Below are 11022 nucleotides of genomic sequence, written 5' to 3' on the forward strand. Positions count from 1 at the left end.
ACCTTTCTCTGTAACTTAGTTGTTGAAACCCAGGCAACATTCTAGTAAATCTCCTCTGTACTCTCTCTATTTTGTTGACATCCTTCCTATAATTGGGCGACCAAAATTGTACACCATACTCTTGTAGGTTAATTGGGCTTCTGTAAATTGTAAATTGAAAATTGTCCCTAGTGTGTAGGATAATGCTAGTATACAGGGTCGACGGGGACTCGATGGGCTGAAGGGCCTGTTTCCACAAAGTCTACAGTCTAAACATTTGGCATCCATGTACCTATCCAAACATCTATTAAATGTTACTATTGTGCCTTCCTCAACAACCTCCTCTGGGAGCTTGTTCCATATACCCACCACCCTCTGTGTGGAAAAGTTGCCTCTCAGGTGCCTATTAAATCTTTACCCTCTCACCTTAAATTTATACCCTCGAGTTCTTGATTCCCCTACCTGAGGGGCAGCTTTCTCACACATAGGATGGTGGGTATATGAAATGAGCTGCCAGAGGAGGTGGTTGAGACAGATACATCGTGTAGTGCAGAAGATAAATTATACAGTGTAGAATTAGTGTTACAGCTGCAGAGAAAGTGCAGATGTAAAAAATGCAAGAGGCACAATGAGGTAGATTGGAAGTTCAGGAGTACATCATTAGCATATGACATGTCGTTTCAGAAGCCTGATAACAGAGGGAAGAAGCTGTTCCTGAGTCTGGTGGTGCGCTCTTTCAAGCTTCTGTACCTTCTGCCGGACGGGAGCGGGAAGAAGAAGAAGGAATGACCGGGGGGGGGGGGGGGGGGGGGGGGGGAAACACACACACACACACACACACACACACACACACACACACACACACACACACACACACACACACACACACACACACACACACACACACACACACACACACACACACACACACACCGCTTCCTTCACCAGCCCGTTATGCAGGCGGGGGACAAGGCAAGCGGGGGGAGCGCTGTCTGAGTGAAATTCACACGGTGCAAAGCCAAGGTGATACAGACACACACCGTGATGAACAGGAAGGTTGGCGCTGTAATTTAGATGGCTAAAGCACAGTGTACGGGAAGTTCCTTAAAAGAGGGGGGACGAGGGGGGAGAAGGAGTGGAGACAACATTTAAGAAGCCAGAGATACAGGGCTGTGATGCTCGGCGAACATTAACATTACCGGACTCTATTCCTTGGAGCGCAGGAGGTTGAGGAGTAATCTTCTGGAATCATGAGAGGAATAGATTGGGTAAACACACAGAGCCTCTTGTCGAGAGTAAGGAAATCGACAATCAGAGATAGGTTTAAGGTGATAGGGGCAAGATTCAACAGGAACCCGAGGGGCAACTTTCTCACACGGCGGGCATTGGATATATGGAATGAGTTGCCGGAGGAGTTAGTTTAGGCAGAGACTATTGCAATGTTTTAGAAACATTTAGACAGGTACATGGATAGGACAGGTTTAGAGATATGAGCCAATGTGGGACGAGTGTAGATATGGGGCATGGAGCAGTACATTATTGACTGGATGTCCATAGTAAAGATCAGGGAATTGGGGCCTGGAAAACAGAAATCATTAAAGAGTATTTTATTGACTGACTGACATTATTGACTGAAGAAACGTTTCGACCCAAAAGAGCACCTATACCTTTTCTCCAGAGATGCTGCCTGATGCTCTGAGTTACTCCAGCACTTTGTGTCCATTGTAGATGGGACATGTTGGTCGGCGTGGGCAAGTTCGGCTGATGGGCCTATTCCTGCTCTGTGTGACTTTATGACTATGTTGGTGAAGGCCACGGACGGCAACAGAATTAACAAGCTCATCCTGGAGGTGGAGTTCACCTTCACAAATTATAGCAGTAGAATTAGGCCATTCGGCCCATCAAGTCTACTCCGCCATTCAACCATGGCTGATCTCTGCCTCCTAATCCCATTTTCCTGTTTTCTCCCCATAGCCCTCGACTCCCGTTCTAATCAAGAACTTGTCTATCTCTGCCTTAAAAATATCCACTGACTTGACCTCCACAGCCCTCTGTGGCAATGAGTTCCACAGATTCACCACCCTCTGACTAACGAAGTTCCTCCTCAGCTCCTTTCTGAAAGAGAGCTCTTTAATTCTGAGGCTGTGACCTCTGGTCCTAGACTCTCCCACCAGTTGAAACATCCTCTCCACATCCACTCGTCTTTCATTATTCTGTAGGTTTTAATGAGGTCCCCACTCAACCTTCTAAATTCCAGCAAGTAGAGGCCCAGTGCTGTCAAACGCTTATCATATGCTAACCCCCTCATTCCTGGAATCATTCTTGTGAACCTCCTCTGGACCCTCTCCAGAGCCAGCACATCCTTCCGCAGATATGAAGCATAAACGTGGTCTGACCAGCGCCCTATAGAGCCTCAGCATTACGTTCCTGTTTTTGTATTCCAGTCCTCTTGATATAAATGCTAACATTGAATTTGCCTTCCTTACTACCGATTTGACTTGCAAATTAACTTTTTGGGAGTCCTGCACCAGCTCTCCCAAGTCCCTTTGCACCTCCGATTTCTGGATTCTCTCTCCATTTACAAAATATTTATCCATCTGCCACTTCTCTGCCCACTTTCCAAACCTGTCCAAGTTCTTCTGCAGAGTCCCTGCTTTCTCTACACTACCTGCTCCTCCACCTATCTTAGCATCATCTGCAAACCTGGCCAAACATCCCCTCGTCCATATCAGTAATATACAACGTGAAGAGTCGAGACCCCAGCACCGAGCCCTGCAGAACTCCACTAATCACTGGCAGCCAACCTGAAGAAGCCCCTTTTATTCCATCCGGAACAGGTGACTTATCCACCCTCAGACCTGTCAGTTTTCCTAGCACCTTCTCCCACTAACTTCCACCCCCTGACCGTCTAGGATTGCAGGCACACTGCTGGTGTCTTCCACTGCGAAGACTGATGCAAAAAAGTTATTCAATTGCTCTGTAATGTTACAGAAACAGTTAGAAAGGTACATGGATAGGAGAGGTTTAGAGGGATTTAGGCCAAACACAGGCAGGTGGGACAAGTGTAGATGGGGCATGTTGGTTGTTGTGGGCAAGTTGGGCCGAGGGGCCTGTTTCCACGCTGTATCACTCTATGACTATGACTAACAGCTTGGCATATGTGATTTTATTAACACAAAGATATTAAGGGCAGGAGTAACTCAATGGGTCAGGCAGCATCACCAGCTGAGTTACTCAAGCATTTTGTGCCTTTTTTTGTAAACCGGCTTCTGCAGTTCCTGTTGTCTCCACATAGCAGCGCTGTCCGAAACAGTGCAGGTGATTGGTTCAGGAGTCGGAGAGAGGTGAGGAAGATGCTGTTCTTAAGTCAGGGCATCGGAGCCTTCAGTTCCTGCATCTACTCCCAGAAGTGAAAAGTGGGAAAAGGCAATGCCAGTGTACATCTAGAATAAGGCATATGCTTTTCAGTTAGATGAGAAATTGTTTCGTTCAGAGAGTGAGTTCTCCTGCAAAAGGCTTTCGACTTTAGAGATACAGCATGGAAACTGGCCCTTCGGCCCACCGAGCCCGTGCCGACCAGTGATCACCCCGTACACCAGCACCATCCGACACACTAGGGACAATCTACAATATACAAAGCCATTTACCCTGCAAACACACACATCTTTGGAGTGCGGGAGGAAACCGGAGCATCCCGAGAAAGCCCACGTTGTCACAGGATGTACGTACAAGCTCCACACAGACAGCACCCATGGTCAGGATGAGACACGGGTCTCTGGCGCTGTGACACAGCGGCTCTACCCGCTGCGCCACCTTGCCGCCCCCAGGTGGCCCTCCCTCACACACCAGCATGGTTTCACTCACTCACTCACTCACTCACTCACTCACTCACTCACTCACTCACTCACAGCACAATGAAAAAGAGGTGAAGGAGGCGTGAAACAGAGGCGGGGAAGAAGCTGTTCCTAACTTTGGGTGTCGGAGCTCCTGCATCTTCTCCCAGGTGAAAGTGGAGGGAAAAGGTAATGGCAGGTCCAACCCCTTGGACGGCCACGTGGGTACATTAGAGATGGAGAGATATGGATCAAATGCAGGCAGGCAGAGGAGAATAGTTTAACTTGGCATTAAATAGGCATGGACATTGTGGGCTGAAGGGCCTGTTCCTGTGCTGGACTGTTCTACGATGTGAGATCAAGAAAGCATGTCAGCATCTTTACTTCCTTGGGCATCTTAGGAATGTGGCAAACCTCCACAGATGCAGTGTCGAGAGCATTCTGACGGGATGCATCCCAGCCTGGTGCAGCAACTGGTCTGCGCTTCCCCGCCTGACCCTGCAGAGAGTGGAGAACGCAGCCCAGTCCATCACAGACTCCTCACTTGCTCCCATCCAGCCTGTTGGGGCGGCACGGTGGTGCAGCGGTAGAGTTGCTGCCTCACAGCGCCAGAGGCCCGGGATCAATCCTAACCACGGGTGCTGCCTATGTGGAGTTTGCACGTTCTCCCTGTGACCTGCATACGGGTGCTCTGGTTTCCACCCATATCCCAAAGACGTGTGGGTTTGTAGGTTAATTGGCTTCTATAAATTAACCCTAGTGTGTAGGGAGTGGATGAAAAAGTGGCTTAACATAGAGCTAGTGGGTGGACGGGAGATCGCTGGTCGGCGTGGACTCGGTGGGCCAAAGGGCCTGCTTCTACGCTGTACATCTGAACCAAACTAAACTAAAGCCAGCTGGAGGCCTGCATGGAGCAGGGGATGGTGGGAAGATGGAGTTTGGGCTGGAGGAGAGGATACAGCAGGGGAGAGACACAAAATGCTGGAGTAATTCAGCGGGACAGGCAGCATCTCTGTAGGGAAGGAATGGGTCGAGACCCTTCTTCAGTTGGAGTTGGGAGAGATGGGTCTGGAGATGAGTGGCAGGATGAAGAGGCATCTTAATTCCCTCGGCGTTTAGCTGTGGACATCCGCTGTCCAAACAAAGCACAAATCCCCCACAACACGATGCGAACGCATTCATTAAAGGATTCAGCACTGCAATGTAATTTGCAGTCTGCACGTTCCAGCTGACTGCACCACACCAGATGCCAGCAACAAACCTATCTGACTTATCTTTAAGAGATTAAAAACTGCAATTAATTTTGTCTCATAAGACACTATGAAGCAACACAGAGACCTCTGATCCATCACGATGAACAGCATCAACACTTCAACTAGAATTAGGGTGGCACGGAGGAGTTGCTGCCTCACAGCGCCAGAGACCCGGGTTCCATCCTGAATATGGGTGCTGTCTATACAGAGTTTACACGTGACTGCGTGGGTTTTCTCCGGGTGCTCCAGTTTCCTTCCACATTCCAAAGACGTGCTGGTTTGTATGTGAATTAACTTCTGTAAAATGTAGCTTCTGTAGAGTGTAAGAGGAGGAGGAAGTGTTGCTGGGGGATGAGGAGAAATGAGCCACGCCTGCGCCGTTGGGGGCTATGCGTGAGTGGTGCAATATTGCGTTAGGGGAACGGGTTGCATGGGGAAATGGGTGGGTGGTGGAATATTGCGTTGGTGGAGCAGACCCAGCGGATTTGCACTTGGTCTAGTATACTGACAAAACTCTTGTATATAGGTTTGTATGGATTTTTCTGTATCTTTGTCAAAACACTACATGGTAGCGCTGAAATTCTCCCACATTCCTACTCACATTTTTCTCGTCTACTCCATAATCAGGCTCCCTTCAGATTTCATGCTATATTTCACGTTATTGATGATTAAAGTTTAAAAAAAAAACATAAAACAGCTTCTGAGAGAGAGTCTTCCAGCAGCTTCCAGTGATGATGTCACAATTTCATCTCACAGTCCACCAATCACAATGGGGGAGCTGGTGAGTGGTGGAATATTGCGTTGGGGATTGCCAACAGTAACGGCAGCAGCAGCTTGAAAGAGAATGCTGCGCGCCACCATCTTCAGTCTGACTGGGCCGCACAAGAGGGGGGGAATGAGTGACGGGGGTGGGGAGGGTGTATGACGGAGGGAGAGGTTAACTCAAAAAGTCGAGTCTATTCATTGACTCAAAGATTGATTGGAGTTTTCCAAAAACAAATTCCAGAACTTTCCTCCGACGCTGCCCGCAACCCCCCCCCCTCCCCCCCCCCCCCCTTCCCCCCCCATCTCCCCCCCCCCCCCTCCCCCCCCCCACCACACGTCGAGACTCTAGGTTACCTTTTGTGATTTATTTATAGGCTTTGTCCGACCATCAGCCAACCAAAATCACCTGTAACCTGTATCCACCTATCACTCACCAGGCGTTTATCCTGCTCCTCCTCTCTTCCAGCTTTACCCCCCCCCCCCCCCCCCCCCCCACTACAATCACTGAAGAAGGGTCACGACCCAAAACACCACCAATCTATGTTCTCCAAAGATGCTGCCTGACCTGCTGACTTACTCCAGCATTTTGTGCCTATCTTCACCATGGCTGAGGGGCATTGCTGTACTTATCCAGGGTACCTTAAGGTGGCAGCACAGCTACATAAGGTGGTGAAGAAGACCAACAGGAAAATTGCTGATATCTTTCGTAAACCAGCATCTGCACTCTATGTGTCTCTATTTTACTTCGGAGTCACGTGAGCAACTACGTGAAGAACCCCACCAGGACGCATGCGTGTCATATCGCTACACGCATTGCAACGAGTCACAGCAGGGGGAACGATGTTCCCTTAGCGGCAGAATTTGAAAGCCGGGAACAGCAGGTAAGGAGACGCTGCGTTCCTTCCACTTACCTTACAGGTGGAGACATGGACCAGATCAACGAAGGCTGTGAGAAAGCTGGCGGGGGAGAACCGCGGAGTTGCGGGCAGCCGGCAGCAGCAGCCAATGGCACGCCAATCTCCCGTAATGGGAACAGCTGTGCCCGACTTCGCTCCCGCACCGACCACGGCCGGGCGGTAAAGCAAAGCAAAAAACTAACAGAGTCGCTGACTCCGATGAGTCCGACTCTGAATAGCCGCGAGCGGCCAGTGCCCGTGAGCATTGGGGTCAGTTGGAGCGGCTTCAGGAGCAGCTGCGAGCGGCCAGTGCCCGTGAGCATTGGGGCCAGTTGGAGTGGCTTCAGGAGCAGCCGCGAGCGGCCAGTGCCCGTGCGCATTGGAGCCGGTTGGAGCGGCTGGGAGCGGGGAACAAAAGCAGCTGCGACGGCCAGTGCCCGTGAGCATTGGGGCCAGTTGGAGCGGCTTCAGGAGCAGCCGCGAGCGGCCAGTGCCCATGCGCATTGGAGCCGGTTGGAGCGGCTGGGAGCGGGGAACAAAAGCAGCTGCGACGGCCAGTGCCCGTGAGCATTGGAGCCGGTTGGAGCGGCTGCAGGAACTGGAGCAGCCGCGAGTGGCCTATGCCCGAGAGCATAAGAGCCAGTTGGAGTGGCTGCTATGGAAATATTCCAAGTGGCAGGCTCCGGGAGATGGAGGCTAGCCACCGTGGGCAGTTAGTAAGCCCCACAGCAGTACCTCTTGTGGGGCTGCACAGTGTTTCTCCCTCATCAGAGGGGAGCACGGAGGGTCAATTCTGGGCTGACCCTGAAGAGGGGAATGATCAACATACCCCTAGTATGCCTGGGATGAAAGAAAACATGCTGGATATGGTGTCCCAGTTTATCCAACCCGACCAAACTGGCCTAAACCTGGAGCCGAAAATAGCGGTAAGCATTGACTACATGTTTTTTAACCAACTACAGGGACAGGCATTATCGGACACCACAGCACGACACTTACCACCAGGGAACTGCAAGTCGCTAAATGTTCCCAGTGTCAACCAGTGCATCTGGAAACATGTCGGGGCATCAATTAGAACCAGGGACTTACAAATACAGAAAGTCCTAAAAGTCCTAACAGCAGGAATTACGGCTTTTGCCCGCACATTGAATGAGCAAAACATGACCCTAGACCACCAAGATGCACTGGCTTTACTCTGCAACTCACAATACGAGTTAAACAATATTAGGAAAAGTGCTATCCAACCGGCTTTAGACCTCAAATTTGCAGGCCTCTGCAAACCAGGAACCTCCAAACCATCAATACTACTATTTGGAGGAGATTTATCAAAACAAGTCAAAGAACAAGTCAAAGACAAAGAGGCGAAAACCCTGGGGCTCATAAAAGCAGCATCCAAAAGCTACTATGGCCATAAACATCACCCCTACGCACCCACCAGTCGGCCAAGACAAACTGGAGAAAGCGCAAAACCAGGAACACCCAACATCGGTCTTTTTTAGGCCATGGCCCAGACCGGCCTTCCTGGAAAATGCGCAAGCCCTCAACACCAACCCAACTACGGACCCAGACAACGGCGCCTCAACGTCCACGGAGGATGCCGAAGAAGTAACATACCTACCACTGGTAACCATGGAGGTAGGTGGGTCTGGTTCCTTACGAATTAAAGGGAGCATGGAAATTGGTGGGAGATTACGATATTATTTGGATGCATGGAATAAGTTAACTACCAACACTTATATTCTAAGCAGTATCCAGGGTTATACCATAGAATTTATACAAAAACATAACCCTCCAGTTCAGCATGTCCCGAACCGAATGTTCGTGCTCACAGGCATAGAAAAATCTAAAGCACATGCTGAATTACAGCGGCTATATAAAAAAGGAGTAATTGAGAAAACCCAACACGAATCACAGGAATTCGTGTCCAACATCTTTATAAAAAACAAGAAAGATGGTGGTTGCCGCATCATAATAATAATCTTATTTATAATAATCTTATTTATATAGCACATTTTTAGTCAACTTGCATTGACCCCAAAGTGCTTCACATAATTACATTACATTTACACACAGGCAAAGGTGGGTGAAGTGTCTTGCCCCAAGGACACAACGACAGTATGCACTCCAAGCGGGATTCGAACCGGCTACCTTCCGGTCGCCAGCCGAACATCTGTCGTCCCATCATCGATTTAACTACTTTGAATACCTTTGTACAATATATTCATTTCAAGATGGAAACTTTTGTTACTGCTAAGCAATTGATTTCCGAAGGCTACTACATGGCAAGCATCGATTTAAAAGATGCTTACTATACAGTACCCACAAGAGATGACCACAGATGTTATTTAAAATTCAACTGGATGGGTCAGCAATGGCAATACAGGGCACTATCTAATGGGCTAACGTCAGCCCCAGGCTGTTCACAAAAATTTGAAACCAGCCCTAGCGTTACTGCGGAAACAAAAACACATGGTAATGGCACATCTAGATTACATACTTATTGTTGGCAAAACTTTGGAATTGGCTAAACAAGTGGTAACAGCCATAAAACAATTGTTTGGAAAACTGGGGTTTATCATCCATCCAGTTCAGTCTAAATTAACGTCTTCAACAAAAATGGATTATGTGGGGTTCACCATTAACTCAGTTCTCATGTCAGTGACTTTGCCGAAAGAAAAGGTTACACCCTATAGAGGCTTGTAGCGAAATCATTGACATCACCTAACCATCCATTAGACTGGTAGCTAGAATAATTGGGACGATAGTGGCTGCATTTCCAGCCACACAATTCGGACCTTTACATTATCGAAATTTACAGAGAGCAAAAATAAGAGCACTCAAACTTAATGGTGGCCATTTTGACAGACCAATGAAGCTACCAACAGAGGCCATAATGGAACCAAAATGGTGGGAACATAACGTCAGGTATTGTTCCAATCCAATAATTATCAGCAACCCGTCTATGGTACTACAAACTGATGCCAGTGCACTTGGTTTGGGTGCTACCAATTCCATCTCCAGCTGTGGAGGGAGATGGAATGCACAGGAGGCATCATTATTACAAACACTGGACATAAACTACCTGGAAATGTTAAGTGCATTCCATTGCCTTAAGTCATGTTGTTCTGGGTTAAATCACCAGCATGTTAGACTACAAATTGACAACACCACCATGGCAGCATATATCAACCATATGGGTGGAAACAAATCGACATCATGTGACAATCTGGCCAACACAATTTGGCAATGGTGTATCCAGAGAGATATTTGGATATCAGCTACCTACTTACCAGGTAAACTAAATTTAGTGGCAGACACCAGGTCACGCAAATTTAATGAAAACACTGCATGGATGTTACTGGCCGATGTACAGCCGAACTGGAACAGGGGAGCCGGGAGGGGACAGAGAAGACAAGGGCAGAAGGGCATGAGGGGATGCGGGGCTCGCAGTGGACTGCGCGCGGGCAGGCGAGGGAGGGTGAACCGGAAGAGGATCGGGCGGATATAGCTGGGAGGGTAGAGACCGTGGCATGCGAGGAGCGAAGGGCCGAGCATCGCCTGGAGGCTGAAATTGCAGCGGGGGAGCAAAAGGATCTGCGGGTGGTGGTCGCGGCTCGTTGACGAGCCGCAGGTGTAGGCGGGACCGGCGGTAGATGGTTCCTGCATGGTCGACGAGATAGGACCGAGGCGACCCAGCAGAGGCGACTACGGTTGCGAGCCGGGAGTGACCGGTGGGGGTCTGCATGCGGACAACCTGACCGGGGAAAAGGCGCGGCAGAGGGCGGCAGGACTTGTCATGGGAACGTTTCTGGACATCGCGCTGAAAGGCAATGCGCTCCTGAACAGCAGCGGGCTTGAGGACAGAGGGGATGAGTGAGCGCTGGGCCACCAGGATCGGGGGTCTGGTAGTGCGAGACATGAGCCGCTGGGCAGGGGAACCCATGGCAGGGTCACGGGATATGTTGCGTAGGTTGAGGAGGGATAGGAAGAAGTCGGAGTGAGACAAGCGACATTGTTCGAGCAAGTTCTTTGCACTGCGAACGGCGTGCTCGGCCAGACCGTTGCTTTGCGGGTACTCAGGGCTGCTGGTGAAGTGGCGGAAGTTCCAGCTGGCAGCGAAAGCCCTAAACTCAGAGCTCGTGAATTGGCTGCCGTTGTCCGACTGCAGGCTGGCCGGGGTGGCAAAGGTAGAGAAATGGCGGCGCAGCTTATCGACAACGGCCGAAGAGGTGAGGGAGTGCAGCTGGTCAACCTCGAACCAGTTGGAGTAGGAGTCGACTAGTACCAGGAAGTATT

This window comes from Leucoraja erinacea, chromosome 1, assembly GCF_028641065.1.
Source record: "Leucoraja erinacea ecotype New England chromosome 1, Leri_hhj_1, whole genome shotgun sequence".
Taxonomy (NCBI): domain Eukaryota; kingdom Metazoa; phylum Chordata; class Chondrichthyes; order Rajiformes; family Rajidae; genus Leucoraja; species Leucoraja erinaceus.